General features: G+C 39.6%; 1 long non-coding RNA gene across 1 annotated transcript; it reads left to right on the forward strand.

Annotated features, from left to right (window-relative positions):
• On the forward strand, window positions 1–5,646 carry LOC116226983 (uncharacterized). The gene is made up of 4 exons (XR_004166458.2): window positions 1–1,128; window positions 2,026–2,114; window positions 4,362–4,436; window positions 5,434–5,646. It is a non-coding gene; the product is annotated as an uncharacterized LOC116226983 (long non-coding RNA).
• Window positions 5,647–15,886: the final 10,240 nt, after the last annotated feature.

Here is a 15,886-nt window from a genome sequence, read left to right on the forward strand (position 1 = left end):
CTAAAGATGGACTGAAGTTAAAAAGCAAGTGGAAGGCAAAATCACCAGGGAGATGGAAAAGAGTGTTTTCATGAGATCTATAAATCTTCTCGAGACATTCTAAAATTACAGATAGCTGCCTTGGCTGAGTTCGGTGCTAGCAAGAAACTAAGCCCTAATTTTACATGTTTAAACTGCCTTAAAATGAGTTTATTTTCCAGTTGGAATGTGAATGACTCACAGCCATCAAGAGGCCCAAAAAACTGTGCACCAGGTCCTTGCATGGTGCAAACCACGTCAATGGGCAGCAAGGGAGCAGCTGACTCTTGTCTACCTTTTGTTTTCTGTGACATCCAGGCAGCCTACTCTTCTGGGCTAGAGACCCAGGAGGGCTCTGATGGCCAGATTAGATAGTTCCCCTGCTATGGAGTCTGCAGTGTTTTACCTCAATATTTCACTGACCTAAACAGTGGTCAGCTCCTTCTGAGACAAAATACCAGTCCCCTAAACTTTGCTGCTCTGTTCACACAGCTACCCTGGGAGCGTGACATTGGTGAGCTCATGATGCTGGGCACTGACATTGGCTCCTCCGTGGCATGATGAAAGCAGGACGTTTTCACAGGAGTGGTAGACGAGCATGCCCCTGAATTGACTGTCATTTCCTTGTCACCCTGTGAGGCACAGCAGACGCCAGAGCTGTCTGCAGTTGCATAAACACACGCCATCAAAGGTCCGCAGGCCGCATGCTGGCAGAGCGCGCAGGCAGCACTGCTGTTCTTGTAATTAATGAACTCTTGGCAGAAGGCTGCAGGAACTCAGAATCCCCTAACAAGCACATGCAGAGGTGGTACTCACTGTGATTAACACTAGTGAAAAAGAAAGTGGAAGCAAGCTTCTGCCTTCTGTCATCCCGTGTTTCTCATAAGGTCAAGGCCTGGGAGCTGTGTGAGCTGACTCACTGCACAAAGCTGATTTTCTTTACTTGTGCTCAGCAACTTTTTTGATGGTACCCATCAACTTCACTCACAGAACCAGAGTGTCCCATTAGGTGCTCGAACCTAAGAGTTCTCACCTCTGTGCATCTGGTAATCTCAGTACCACAAACACAAGAGTCAGTACTTGGCCTTCCAAGGTGCAGTGCATGTGTTGGTATGTGTGCACTCCTCCTTGAGGTAGCTTGTGGGATACATTGCTAATAACCTGACTAACCTCTTTTATTTGGGGGAATTATCTGGAGATAACTTCATTACAGGCTACAGGGAAGTTTTTAAGGGTGTCAGGAGAAGGCCTGAACCAGAATAGGTTTACTGAGGAAACCCACTGAGAAAAGCTTGTTCTGACACCAGAAGTTATGACACACATCTTTTTCATGTGAATGAACTAAAAAACAAAACAAAAACAAAAACAAGCAACTGTAACCACAAGCAAGGCCTGGGAATGGACACTTCCAAATTCAAGGCCAAGGTCCTCCCAACCTGAGGCCCTCCCTCCAGGTAGCTTCAAAGTAAGCTTTACATCCCTATGTATATGCCTTTTATCTCATTTTATTTTGTGGCACGTGGCATGACACCTCTCTGTCTGAACTGGAGATCTAAAACACAGTGTATTTGCTCATGCTCAGTTATTGGCACCAGGCTGCATGGGGCAAGCAGGAAAATTTCCCACTGTGATGCTGTGCCTTTGTAAAAGCTCCTGACTGCTGGCATACATGCAATAGATTTCGTGGAATGACTTGTTCAAACGAACATTTCTCTGGCATAAACTCAGCAAGTCTTACTTCCGACCCTTATTTCTTCAGAGCTAGCTCAGTTTTTGCCTCTGTTATTACCTCCATGTCTAACACCTAAATTCCAACTGAATTCCTAACCCTTAATACTAACTTTCAACTTCACAACATTTTAGACTCAGTATTACCAGTTTTACATTCATAGTAAGCATTAAGAAACCAAATCACTTTGCTATTTATGTCTTAAATGCATTTGTAGCGCTAGAAATTATGCTTAACCTCTTCTTTAATGACCTTGTTTGCCTCTGTTTTCAATTTAGGAAGAAATGTTGAATGGATTTTTTTTCTGTTTCGAAGAGAGATGGGCAGCACGGATGTACCTATGAAAGAGAGGGCAAAGCAGACACAGGTAAAGAAGTGCATAATGGATTAGAAGCTCTTTTTGCTTTTAATCAGGAAAAAAATATATATAATTTGAAGACATATCTAAAGCACAAAATTATAAATTTCTTTCTCTTAGAGAAAATCTATGCGAACAAGTAGGTGTTTCAGTTGAAAACTTCTTGTCTCATTTCATATCTCTGTAATGAAAATAAATAAATAAATGCCCGCTTATAACCTTAATTTACTAAACATGAATTCCTTCATCTAGCTGCAACACAAGTAGATTTGTTGAAATCTGCCTTGGATCATGAGTCTTACTTCTGTTTTCCATTTACTCTCAAAGAGCACTGGATGCCCCAAATTCCCAGATTTAGGCATCTTTTTTTGGGGGGGGGGGTTTTGGTTTTTTTTTTTGGTAGGAGTGCAAGTATTGTTGCCTCATACTGCATATTTTAACAAGACTTGTTATAATTTTCCCATGGGATAGTGAAACACGTCTTACATTGTGTGGTGATTCATTTCCTAGATCTTTTATTTTCATCCTTCTTTATCATATAAGTGATTTTTTAGGATATTATTATCATGATTACCAGAAATGAAATTAAAACTGCTTACTCTGTAGCCAGGCATTTTATTCACTTAAATATGAAGCAAATACTCCTTCAAATGAAAATGTTTTTTGCTTCACTCAGAAAACTGATGTTTGACTGTTTCCTTTTCTACCAAAACCCATTTGTTCAAATCTCTTTGCGAAATTAAATATTGACTGTGTATAGATAGATACATATCTTAAGGTTAGTATACAGCCAAGTTTTGGGTTTTTTTAGATATTAAGTGAAGGCAAAGAGATGTTACCCAGCTCTCAAAATTTAGTTTCTTAAATTTGTGTATAATCACTTAATAAGACAATTTCAAAGACTGAAATTCCTTAAATGTTCACCTCTGAACAAATTAACTTAAAACTGAACTTCTCTAGTGTGCTGTTTCCCATTCTGGGCTCCTCAGTTCAAGAAGGACAGGGAGCTACTGAAGAGAGATGATGGGGGGCCTGGAGCACCTCCTTCATGAGGAAGGGCTGAGAGATGTGGAACAGCTCAGCCTGGCGAAGAGAAGACCAAGAGGAGATCTTATCAATGCTTATAAATACCTAATTGGTGAATGTCAAAAGGATGGGCCAGGATATTTTTAACAGTGCCCAGAGACAGAACAAGGGGCAATGGGCATAAATGGGAATGAAGGAAATACCATCTGAGCAAGAGGAAGAAATTCTTTGCTTTGAGGGTTACAATGCACTGGAACAGGCTGCCCACAGAGCTTGTGGAGATATCTCTGGAGATATTCAAAACCCACCTGGATGCTTGCCTTTGCAAACTACTGTAGGGAACCTGCTTTAGCAGGGGGTTGGACTAGATGATCTCCAAAGGTCCCTTCCAACCTCTATAATTCTGTGATTCTCTGATTCTGATATTCAGTTCCAGAAAATATATTGGCTGAGAACACTAAAAGTAGGAAATACAATCCTTGGTGAATCTCATAAGATCCATCTTTAATGCTATACTATTTTATATGTAAAAAGTTTTTTTACAATACTCTTTAAACTTTTCAAACTACATTTTTCTTATTCTGCAGAAATTTATACAGATTGAATAAAGAATAAATAATTCTATATGTTTTACTTAGAAATTTAGACAAGTGTAATTTCTTATTAAATTTTGAGGATTCTTAAGTTAATGAACAGGTGGTATATCTGCTAAAAATGCTTTGAGAATGGAACTCGCATTTCTCTGCCTGTGTCATATAAGCCTTTACTTTGTACTGCAAAACCATATATTTTAACTTACAAGACACTGAAAAGAGCTGCAGTGCTAAAAAATGGAGAAGGATTAAATTTTTGTTACCAAAGAATTCACCTTGGAGTATGTGTTGTACACACTGAGTATTGGTTCACTGCAATAATCAAGTTTTGATAAAAGGAAAGGCTGGACAGGCTAAGGAAATGAGGAAAAAGAGAAGAAAGAAACAGAAGGAAAAATAAGGGCTCTTTTGAAGCAGCACCTTGCATTCTGACAATGCCAGGTTACATTTCCCCTCTCATTGGGATGTTCAGTTCTAGGGAGCCTTCCAAAAGCACATACCTCCCAGTGTTGCCAGTGTTATTAAGCAATGTATCAATTCCCAGATATGACTTATGCACTGAAACATACTCCTAATTAAAGGTGACAGACAATTTCTCTGCCTGTATAATAATACCAGTTTGTTCTACTGTAATCAGGATGTGTGCTGAAACCCAATGAAACTGGAACGATGCCCGTTGACTTTAGAGAGACTTGGATCTAGTCCTGAAATGGTAAGAAAGAAAAAAAAAAAGCTATTCCTCCTTTCTTCTCTCCCTCCTAAAATAAATCATGACTGTGATTGCACTGTCGTGCTGGAAGATATATTTTGTGATAACAAATAACAAATAGGCGTCCTTGTGCCTCAGTGCTCTTAGCATGTGCATGTATATCATGCTCAATTTAGCACATATACAGTGCAGTATTCTTGCTTACTTAAGAGTTTTAGTTACTCCTGTCTCTCATGTTCACTGTCCCCTTGCATTACTTGTGATCAGCATCCTGCTAGCATCTCTACCTAATATCCCTAGTTTGATCTGATCTTTGCACCATGTTGCTGCCTTCCTCCACTAACTTTCCTGGCTATCTTTTGCCATGCTTTCAAACAACTGGAGCTTCTAATGTGGTGCCAAGCTCAGATCTTTTGCAACACTGCTTTGCTGCTGCTGCAACAGGGCTACACTTGCTGCTCTTATAGCAGGGGCTGGCTTTGAGCTTGCCCAGCCCTGAGCTGAGGGCACAGCAAGGCAGTGAAGGGGTCTGTGGCTGCTCTCTTCCATTATGTTCCACTGTTGACATGGCAGAAAGAGGTTTTACCATGACATATATGCTACTGGATGTATAGCACTGCTTGTATTTTGCCCAAAACAGGTGAGCTCACAGAGGTGTGGCAAAAAAAGGACCACAAACCTCTTTTCCATCCCCTGGCCAGCACAAAGCACAGACAGGGTTATGCATACACAACAAACAGCCAAAGGAAAATTCTGTCTGGGTGCTCAAGGCCTTTTTTATCTCACCCACGCCACAATAACTTGTCCCTGTCTGAAGGGACGGCCAGGGCTGAGCGGGCTTCCTGCATTGTACTCCCAAAGTCTCCTGGCTTGGGAAGTGACAACATCTTGAACTAATTTTTTTAAATGGGGGTTGATTTTAAGCAACATATTTTCCAAACTGTTTTTTTTTTTTTTTTTACATGTAAGTCTAATTCTTTTTTTTTTTCTTTTTCTTCAGGGCCTGAACGAGGGACACACAGGGCAGCCAAAGACATCAGCAACATCTGCCAGCCACCTCTGGAAGGCTGGAGCATCGCTGAGGGCTGGACAGAGGCTCCTCCATCAGTGGAGCCCTCAGCCGCAGACAGGGTCAGTAACCACAGCCCAATCTGCTGCCCTTTCCACAGCAGACAGTTGTCCTTTTCCACTCAGGTACTCTGCTTCGGGGACAAATTTGGGGGTTTTCATCACCAGCGGTGAGGGAGTGGGAGAGAAAATGCTTCCAAATAAAGGACCATCACATATTGCTCTGGAGTAGATAGGTTTCCCATTAGCCAGGCTGCGGACACAGGGAGAGGTTTCCTGTGTAGTTTTTCTCCTGGATGTTGGGAGCCATTTGAGGAGAGGTGAAATGGGCAGCCAAGGTTTCCTTTCCCCCCTGCTGCCTTCTCACCTTTGTGTGAAGCCACTCGTGGAGCTTCCTTGGCACACATCAAGTCTGAACAACAAGGAGAAGGATTTGGCCAGCCTCAGCCTCCTTGGGCTTATTGGCTCACTTTGCATGGAAAACACATGAAACGCCAAATATCATCCATTAAGGCTGTTTTGCCAGCCCTAACCATTCAAACATTAAGAAAAAATGCTCCCTGATGAAAAGAGAGCGGCTTAAGCCACCTAATATTAAAGTATGTGAGCTTACTGATACATACTTGTTTGCAACTCACAATCAGGCACGCCTGCAAGCTACTGCAGACAGGGTGCCCCAAAGGGAGTTTGCGATTTCTGGACTTGCCTGGTAAAAGGTGAGCTTTGCTGTGCCCTTGTGGCCAGGAAGATGCTACAAGAGGTCCAAACAGTTCCCATAGGGAGGACAAGGAGGCGACCATGTGGAGTTGGGTACTTCCTCCTAGAAGATGTTATGATTAAATTTTGTTTTGAGAGATCAATCCCCACAGACATGCTGCTTCCTTGTACCAGATTATGGTGCAGCCCTGTGGGCTACAAAGACAATAGAAGCGGGGAAGGGTGGCAGCGTATGGCCCCTGCTTGCACCATACTAGCTCTGCATCATTTTCTCAGAAACACTATGGAATCTTAAGGACATTTTCCCCCAGCCATGTGCAGGGCTAACATCTATCACACTGCTCCAGAGGGCAAACCCAAATTCCTCTCATAGATCTTCTCACTTTGTGAATTTTTCCACCTCTTTCACAGACTGGCTTTTCTGGCTTTAGGCTGGCTTCCATGAGGCTGTATGGGAAAGTTTCACAGCAGCAGGATGTTTTATTGCTGCCTTTTGTATTTTGCCCAGACAGCATTCCTCTGTCCATGCGCCCAGTGTTGATTATTGTAGATTTTCTTTGGTGTGGAGAGTGCTTTTGTCTTCCTGGAAAGTCAGCTCCAAAGTCTATGACTGACAGGTAGCTGATACTTAAGCAAGGAAGCACTGTCAAGGACCAATCTCTGCACAGAAAAGTCTGGAACGTGCCCAGATGAGGACATTTGTCATGTTGCAGCAATACTAAATGCCCATTTCAGTCTGTTTTGAAGCTTCTGATGGGGAAATACAGGGCAAATACAGGTTTGAATGCTTCTGAAGGTTTTTAAAATCAATTTGTGCAAAAAGTGAATCAGCACTGTATAAGGACTGTTTTATTTGATGAGAGCTGCTTATTGAGCACTACGTGTTTGAATAGTGAATTATATCAAGGTCCTAATAAGTCTACATGCACTTGAAAAAATATTAAAATCAGAATTAGTCAAAGTGTGTTGCATGAAATTTCCAACCTAAAAATCTCAGTAGAAGGACTCTTCTTATTAGAATTTATATTTTTCTGCAGAAAAATATTTTTATCTACATCTGATATTTTACCCCAGCGCAGGAAATCCAGAAGAGGTGTTTGCCCAAAGAGCATCTTGGTTATGGCCAGCTTTCCAGCCCCAGGAAAGGGATGGCTCCACTTTTCCATATCAGACTGTTGGATGTGATGATCCTGAAGCTTTTTCCAAACTGCACAATTCTATGATTCTATGTCAGTCCTACATCTTAGCCCCTTACCTTAGACATAGCTGGACTATAGCTAGTTCTAACACCTCTACCTCTCCAGCAGTTAAAAAAAATGTTAAAAAAAAAAAAAACCACATGCAGTTTTGAAACATTATTTGTATTTTCACTTTTAAGGTATTTGTTTTTCATTGTATACAGTGTTGTACACTCCCAGTTATTGTCCAGGTCTGCCACCAGCATAAGTCTGTAATGGTCTGAACTTGTTAGGGAATAAGGAGGTCTGGGGATTGAGGAAGAAAATTTACCCTAAGTGTTCATTGCATTACAGCTGAGGTACAAAAAAAAAAGTTAATTACTGTAACAAAAAAAATAAAAATTCAGAATGTCCTAGGAGTCACATTCAACATCAGAGATTGTGCATGCAAACTGGGTGGTACTATGCTGAAATCTCAGTAATGGTGCATGCTGGGGACCCTGAAAGACTTGCACTGAGCTTTTGGTTAAAACTGAAGAATGAAGAGGGGGAAAAGGAGCCAAGTCAGCAGTTTTGCATTAGGCAAGAGGGGAGAAGTTTGTCATGCAAGGCAATCAGCTCAACATCAGACAGCAGGGAGGACTCGGGTTTGGGTTCTGCAAGTGTTTCTAATGAATGAAGCAAGATGAAGCGGCGTGTTTCGATGCCTAGCTAATCATTTCACAGCAGACAATTTCACCAATTATTCAGATATGTCAGAGCATCTACTGCCAAGACTGCCACTGAACTTGATCTAAATGAATCCCCAGAAATCTGTTGGGAAACTCCTATTGCTACAGATCAGTGCATTATTAATTGGAGCTAGGGCAGACAGGAGCACAGTTTTAAAGTTGCATTTGTGCTGTTATAGAATGCAGATGTCCAACATTTCAGAGCATTTTTTTCTGTTGTTTCTTTTTTTTTTTTTTTCTGAAATCCTAGGGATCTGATATCCTCTAGCCCCGAAAAAGACATTTAAAAATGTAATGCATTTTTAAAACATTATTGATTGTGGGGCCGTAGCAATTAGCATACACAGCAGTTTGGGCAGGAGATTCTTCATCTAGTTCAACCCTTGTCAGCTAAACTGGCATGACCCTGCTCTTTGCAGATGCAAAATGCAGTGTAACTGCAATGGGCTGAGCAAGGGGTGAGGGCTGCAGTGTCTGAGCTGTGGGTGAAGATGGTGCTTCCAGCCACACACCCTGCTTTGCCTCTCCTCCTCACTTCCAGCAGTGGCAGGATGAATGAGAAAACTTCTCCAGAGCTTTTATCCTGCTTTAAACCTTCCATAGCTGTTTGGCCTCCTCCTCCTTTCCTGTCTGTTATGGCACTGCTTTAATGAAAAGAGAAAAGGATTGCAAAACTGGCTGATTGACCTGTGATGCCAGTATCTATGGGACAAATGAGCATCCAAAACATCTTTTAATTTCAGGTAGTCTTTTGACTTCAAAGCAATTTACAGATGGCTGTTTGAGATGGAGCTCAGAATCTCATGCTGCATATTAACATTTAAGACTGTATTTTAAGAACTTGGAAGTACTGGGATCAGGCTTAGCAATGTGATCATGCCAAGCGAAAAGGTCAAATTTAGTATGCAGACACCTAGAGCTACCAGTAAAAAGCTAAAGCCCAGACGCATTGCTGGTATCTCCTGCAGGCATATTAATAGGGGGGTGAGGGTCTTCTAGAAGCCTTGGGACAGAGCTGAGGAAGGATTTTGCTCTCCTGGAGGAGGACCCAATCCCTTTGTATGATCTGCAGCTCTACCTCCAGTAAGAAAGAGGGCTGTCAATACTTGCCTGCAAACAGTGTGGACCATTTGCCACAGCAATGAAATAGAATATTTAGCATGTGCCACTTCTGCTTCTCAGACCCAACAGTCAGATGTTTGTATCCACTCATCAGCTTCTACTTTCTTTGCTTATCCTGCTTGGGATCAAAAGGAGTTTAGAAAGCCATGAGCTCTTACATATTGTTTCTCTTCCAAAGCTCAAAGCAAATTCTCTGGAAAGACTCCAGTTAGCTTCAGCTGGCTTTGGCCCAGTCTCTCAAGGAAAAGATGCAAACTTTGGTTTGCAATTGACTATACCATCCTCTTGAATTAGTTTGGGAAGCTAACTTGCAATTTAGCACTTAAAACATTTTAACCACAGTTATTGAGGAATTTTAAAACTAAGCAGTATAAAAAGTCATTACTCATGGACTCCTTCATAAAGCCAGGCTTTTATTCTACATTTATACCATGATTTTATTGTGTGCTCTTCTTTTCTAGGTGGGATTTCAAATTTAGAAAGTGATAACGCATATTTGAGTATCTGGCAGAGGACTCAATTGACATTTATAAAGCCGTATGTTAGCATGAGATCTAAAAGCAGTGGAATTTTTGTTTATACAACATTTTACCTGTCTTCTTTTCAAAATACATTAATCTTTAAGAAGTTCATCACGTTACTTCACTTACGAATGGCTTTATTCCTCCTTCTTCCCTACAACTACATTTTTTTCCCAGAGATAGCATGTGCAAAGGAAGTAAGGAGTTACTTTTGGAAGAAGTTTGCAAAGAGAAAATATGATAGAACATTTTTGAGGATTTTAGAAAATTACACTCATTTAAACTTATTACAATATCATCATTACAGATACAGTGAATGTCTTCTAGCATGAGCTTTCTCTTAAATGAAAATGAAACCCACAATATCATTAGCAATTGGAAGAGAACTTACCTTCTCAAGCTATTCTGCTAAGACAGCAACAGCTTTCAGCTTCTTAACACTGAGTACCACAAAGCTTGCCACTGACTTAAGGATTCAAACTAAATCCTTTCAGACAATAACTGCTTTCTTGCTGTATGTTGCAAAATATACACGAGAGAATATTATGGAAAATGTATATAACTGGAGGATCTGAAGAAGATTTCTTTGTAATCCTTTTTTTTTTTTTTTTTTTTTTTTTTTTTTTTTTTTGAGCGATTTTGGAGCCATTTGCCTTCTTTTACCGTATATGTATGGTTTTTTCTCCAAGCAAGACCTTGACCTATAGGATATTGAAAGCTGAAAGGAACCACTGGTTCCCTCAAATGCATCCTTTCCCAACAAAACACTAACTTCAAGAGAGGCCATGTTGCTCAGGACCATGCCCAGTTGTATCTTGAGCATGATATCACCAGTTCTGTGGATCTGTGGTACCAGTTGCCCTGAATGTTCATGCTCCTTCTTGGGCATTCCAAGCAGCCTTCTGCTTCTAGTATGCAACAAGAGCCCCCAGTGCTCAAAGTCCTGGGGAACACATTCCTCTTCCTGAGTCCAAGGGTATTTGAGTGCCAGAATGTTGCTCTCTGCCACTCTTTCTTTGACTCACAGCAAAAAGTTTTATGAAGTTTGACCTGTTGAATCCTGCACCTCAGTTCCTTTCATCGGTTCCCTCAAGTGTGTAAATGGGTGGTAGAAAGATGACAAATTAGTTCCATCACAAAATGAGGTCATCAGAGTCGACTCCCGTCAGATCACAGAAGAAAATAACTTCAATTCACTTGACTTCTTTTCACTAAGGAACATTCTCTAGAACTGAAATTTCAATTTTCTGTAGCAAATTCCAATTTCTGTTGCAGTAAGACAGAATGGTTTGTGGCTTAGTCTAGAGAAAATGAATTAGTTCTTCAATGACAATAGCAGTTAAAGAAAAAATAATATTGAGTTGATACAGAGGCATGAACTGCTCTACTGCTTAGTGTTTCTGTGCATTTTCCTCAAACTGAGAACACTGTTTGAATCCAAGTTGTAAAAGTTGCTATTAGCTTATTACTCAGGCTATCAAAATTGATGGATAGCCAAAGAAAGAAAGAAAAGAGATCCAGAGAGATATAATTCTGAGGAATGTAGAGAGAAGAGACTTGGAAAAGTCAGGCAAATTTTAGTTTTAAACTTAAGTGTTTTCTCCAAGCATAACTTCAGTGGCTGATGTAAATTCCCATTCTGAATTCATAACCAATAATTTAATATGAAAGTATTTTGCTTTAGCTGAAGTGGAGTGTTCACCCACCTCTGAACTAAGTACAGCACCTGGGTCTGTAATTAGGGAGGCCAAGCATTCTCCTCAACTTTATTTTTCACTTCTTCCAACAACCTAAGAAGTTTCCAGATGTAAATTGTCATACTGTACAATGCATGAGCATATCTAGCTCAGATCCTCCAGTCCAGCACAGCTCAGCCATCACCAGAAGCTACTCATCAGCACCCTCAATTTCTCACTTAGATTTCCTCTGAACCCTTCTTGTATTTAAAATAAATAATGAAGTCTTCCGATGGGGATTTAAGCCTCTCCTTACAAGGACAACAAACTTCATGCAACTTTGTACTATGGCTGCACATAGTTATATTTATGGATTTGAACTAAAATATGTGAGTAGTTAGCATCCTTTTAAAAGACCAATGTGAAGAAAGTCCATACAGGATGGGAAGAATTCTATGGTCCTTGCAGAAATGTTAACAGTATCGCCTTTCTAGTAGCAAAATCATTAACACACCATTTTGAAAAAAAAGGGAAATACCAAACAACCCTAACTTCTTGCACTTTCTGATTATTCTTTGCAAATATTGCTTTTTTCCTCTCGTCTACTGGCCACAATGGGCTAGCACAGCACTTCGTGTTCTCTTAGCCCTCTGGAGTTGCTTTGAAAGACTGTACCTATCAACCGATCTCAAAGCTGAAAAAATATAGTCCTTTTTCTGGCCCACTCCGGAGGAAAGAATAGTTACAGGTCGGCTGACTGCTAATATGAATTATAGCCGAACGTCTTTTCCTAAAACCTGATTGTGGTTGGGTTTTTTTTCTTTACACTGAAGATAGAGCACTTATTCTCAGTTCCACAAAGGAATCTAAACTGACATTAGGCTGCAACTAAAGTAATAACTGGATGAGAATTAAAACAAAGAGCTTCCAACTCAAACCACGACAGAGACAAAGCCACTGCATTTCACAAGAGCAATCTGGAGGGAAATTCTTGTGTGTCATTTAAAAGGCCATTTATTTTTAAAACACCAGACCCTCTGATGAAGTAAATATTTCATCTCTAGCTCTCTCGTATCATTTTTTTGCCAATTTTTTTCCCTTCTTTATGGGGTCTTACAACCAAACTCAGGAACATCAGAGTGGATGGCTAATTATAGGGTATCGTTGCATGTACTGAAAAGACCTTGTTAAGAAAGTAACGGAATAACAGCTTCCAATACTGACCTTGCCATCAACTTCCAAAAGTCATTCTTGGCAGAAATATTTCTAAATTCCTCCCAAATAGTCCTTCAATAATATTTTATTTTTACATATCCTTTCAAAACAAGCAAGTTTGTTGAACATTTTTCCTACAGATCTAACAGTCACGTGAGGCTTGTTGTTGTAACAAAACCAACATTTTAATATGGAGACTCCCAAAACTTCCTGCAAATAAATTACAACAAAGTGCAACCTTAGAGAGCAGTAACTACAGCACTGGCAGAGTTGCCTTAAAGGCTATAAGATCTTATCCCAAAGTAGCATCTCAGTGTGCTCTAAGGTAATGCTACTGCAAACTGTTCTCTCTCTTCTCTTCCATTCTTCTGAGATTATGAAAGCCTCATGATCCCCTTTGAGTTATCCTAATCATTCAGCCTTGATTAACAGAAAATAGAAATTCAAATTCCACATTTAAGAAATCCAAAGCACAATTGGGAGGTGTTTTTAGTATTCCCAGGGAGAAAGGCTAGCTGCAAGGAAGTATTTGTACACTGGTGAAAAGAGTTTGATCTTGACCGAGAAATTAAATGCAAATGTAATTAGAAAGAGTTTCTCTCATATAGAAATGCACAATCCAAAGCAAGACTCACATGCAAACTAGGATCTTAAGTACAGCTGGGCCATTGGTCTTCTCTATAATCATGGATGCTGTCAAAATACATTAAGAATAGCAGCAGTCTGGAAATATTTATTGCACTAAACTTCTGCTCCTTGTAAGAAGGAAATGAACAGCTACAGCTTTCAGCCTATGCTACTCCTCAGTTGATATGAAAATGGCCCAGAGGCAACACTACTGGTAAGAGATCCCAAGTTGCAGGTTATGATTCAAAGATGAATCTCAGTATAAAACTAGTAGAAATGTTTTTGTACCCAATCTGGAAGGTCTAGAGAAACGGATAGATGGCCAGATAGGCTTGAAGAAAGCTGAAAATCCCAGACTGCAGCACAGGAATGATTTTTTTTTCTGATTTTTTTCTCTATTTTTTCTCCTGAGATCATATTTCAGTAAGGAGCTTTAAGAGTTTGATTTCTGAGGGATTGTGAGGGATTCTGAGCAAAGAGTACAAATGGTGAGCAAACTAAATGGAAATGATTCCTTCGCACATTTTTAAAACAAAAATATAATTGTCATTTTAAAACAAATCTTTGAGTTGTTGCATATGAAAGAGAGCGTGACTATTGGAACCAGTGCACTTTTCCCTCCTTTCTGAATAGAAGTTTAAGGACAGTGTAATATCAGGCAAGATGTGTTCAGTGTCAGCCTTTGAGGTCGTAAATTCTGTAGGCAATTAAAAGCTATAAATACCAATACAAAATTTCCATATAAGTATTTCATAAACATGTTTTATTTTCTGCTGCTGCTTCCTGACATTAATTTCAAAAATAAATAATCCATTCCAGAAACTCTGTTTTTGGCCAGTCACTAATAAATCAAATAAAGAGAGACTAAAAAATTAGTGCACATCTAGAAGTCAGTTGCAACAGAATTGCTGTATACATTCAGAAAAGCAAGAAAGCCAAATGTCAGTTGATATCTCCCTTTTTCCAAAAGAAAACAATATCATCTATCAGTGAATAGGAATTCGACTCTGACCATGACCATAAACCGCATGGCACAAGAAGAGATAGAGACCAAGATAAATAAGTTCCAATCCCATTAATGACTTTATGAACAAAATCCAATATGAGAAAACTCTATTCAGCATTTACCAGATTACTATTTTAATTTCAGATATGTGGGTATGATGTTCCTTGGAAAGACCTAGCTTTCCATTAATGACTACGACCCGAATCCCATATTGCCTTCCGCTTCATAAAAAGTGTCAGATGTAAGCATGCACAAAGTATATCTCAGTAATTTAGTCTGAAGCAAATAGATTAGGAATAAAAACATTACTCTGCACCAGAAACAGCAATGATGACAGTATATGATTGACATGGATGTTAACTAACCCCTTAATCATTGCCTGTCTAGGTAATGTCACTGTGGAGATTGCATACTCAGACTGAGTGACATGGAAAACTACTCATCACCTTTAGCAGATAATCTTCTCTCTGAAGAGCTTGGCAGAGATGTTTGACCATCCATTGAATGTCTTCCAAATGCCTTATCCATACTGAGCTCTGAGCACATATATGAAAAACTGGTCTTAGTTTAGTTTACAATTCGTTACACTGAAGAAGTGCAAAGACATGGGGATTTACCTGAAAATATTTCATTTGTCTTATCTACACTATCCACTAATGTTGTCCAACATTTCTTGTGATTAATACTTTGAAGTGAAATCTAGAAAGACATCCACGCTTGCTTTTATATAAAAATCTGTCTTCCATTCCAGACCTGTTGCTTACTTGCTGTGACTGTCAGGAATTTGTTTCCACTTACTGAATTATTTGCTAATATTGTTTGGTGATGTCTATCTTTCAAGAAGCAGCCTGCATGCTGTGTACTTAAAATATTTTTGATGGGCAATGGTGACTGATTCTTCAGACTGTAGAAAAATGGCTCTCACAAATGATTCCTCCTTGCAGTATATCCAGTCTTATATCCTACTGTAGTATATAGAAGATTGCTTAGTGAAACAGTCATTCAGAAGCTTTGCCCTGCTCCAGACCGCTCTGATACTAAATATAATAAAATAACTACTAAGAAAAAAGTCCTATCACCTCGGTTTAGGTTTAGGACTAAAAGAAATCACAAGGAATACTGTAAAATATTCTAATTCTGTATAAACATAGCGAGCACATCTATCAAATATGCTCCAAGTATTCCCATTTCCATTTGCTCATCACATTTTTTTGAAAATGGCTCTAGAAGAAAGAAACCTACTCATAAGCCAAAAACTTAAATGTTGTAACAGTTGCCTAGGGTGCTGTAGGCCAAGTCAAGATAGAAAGTTGAATCAGCTTACAGGGTCTGAGCAATCTTGGAACTCAGCAAAACAGAGAAAGGCAAATTGCAAGATGTGAAAAATATGGCTTCATATATTGAAAGAGTTCCTTTGTTTTCCATTTTGACAAATCCCAAAATTCCATCATCTCTATTAAGAAGCAGAATTATTTTCTAAACCTAAAAGTACAGAGCATATTAAAATACAAGAGCGAGGGATTCTCAAGCATGGCACAAATATCCTTCCAGTGTCTTGGCTGCAGTTTATGCTGTTTATTCTAGTTGCCTGC

This window comes from Phasianus colchicus, chromosome 6 (assembly GCF_987193195.1).
Source record: "Phasianus colchicus chromosome 6, bPhaCol1.hap1.1, whole genome shotgun sequence".
Taxonomy (NCBI): domain Eukaryota; kingdom Metazoa; phylum Chordata; class Aves; order Galliformes; family Phasianidae; genus Phasianus; species Phasianus colchicus.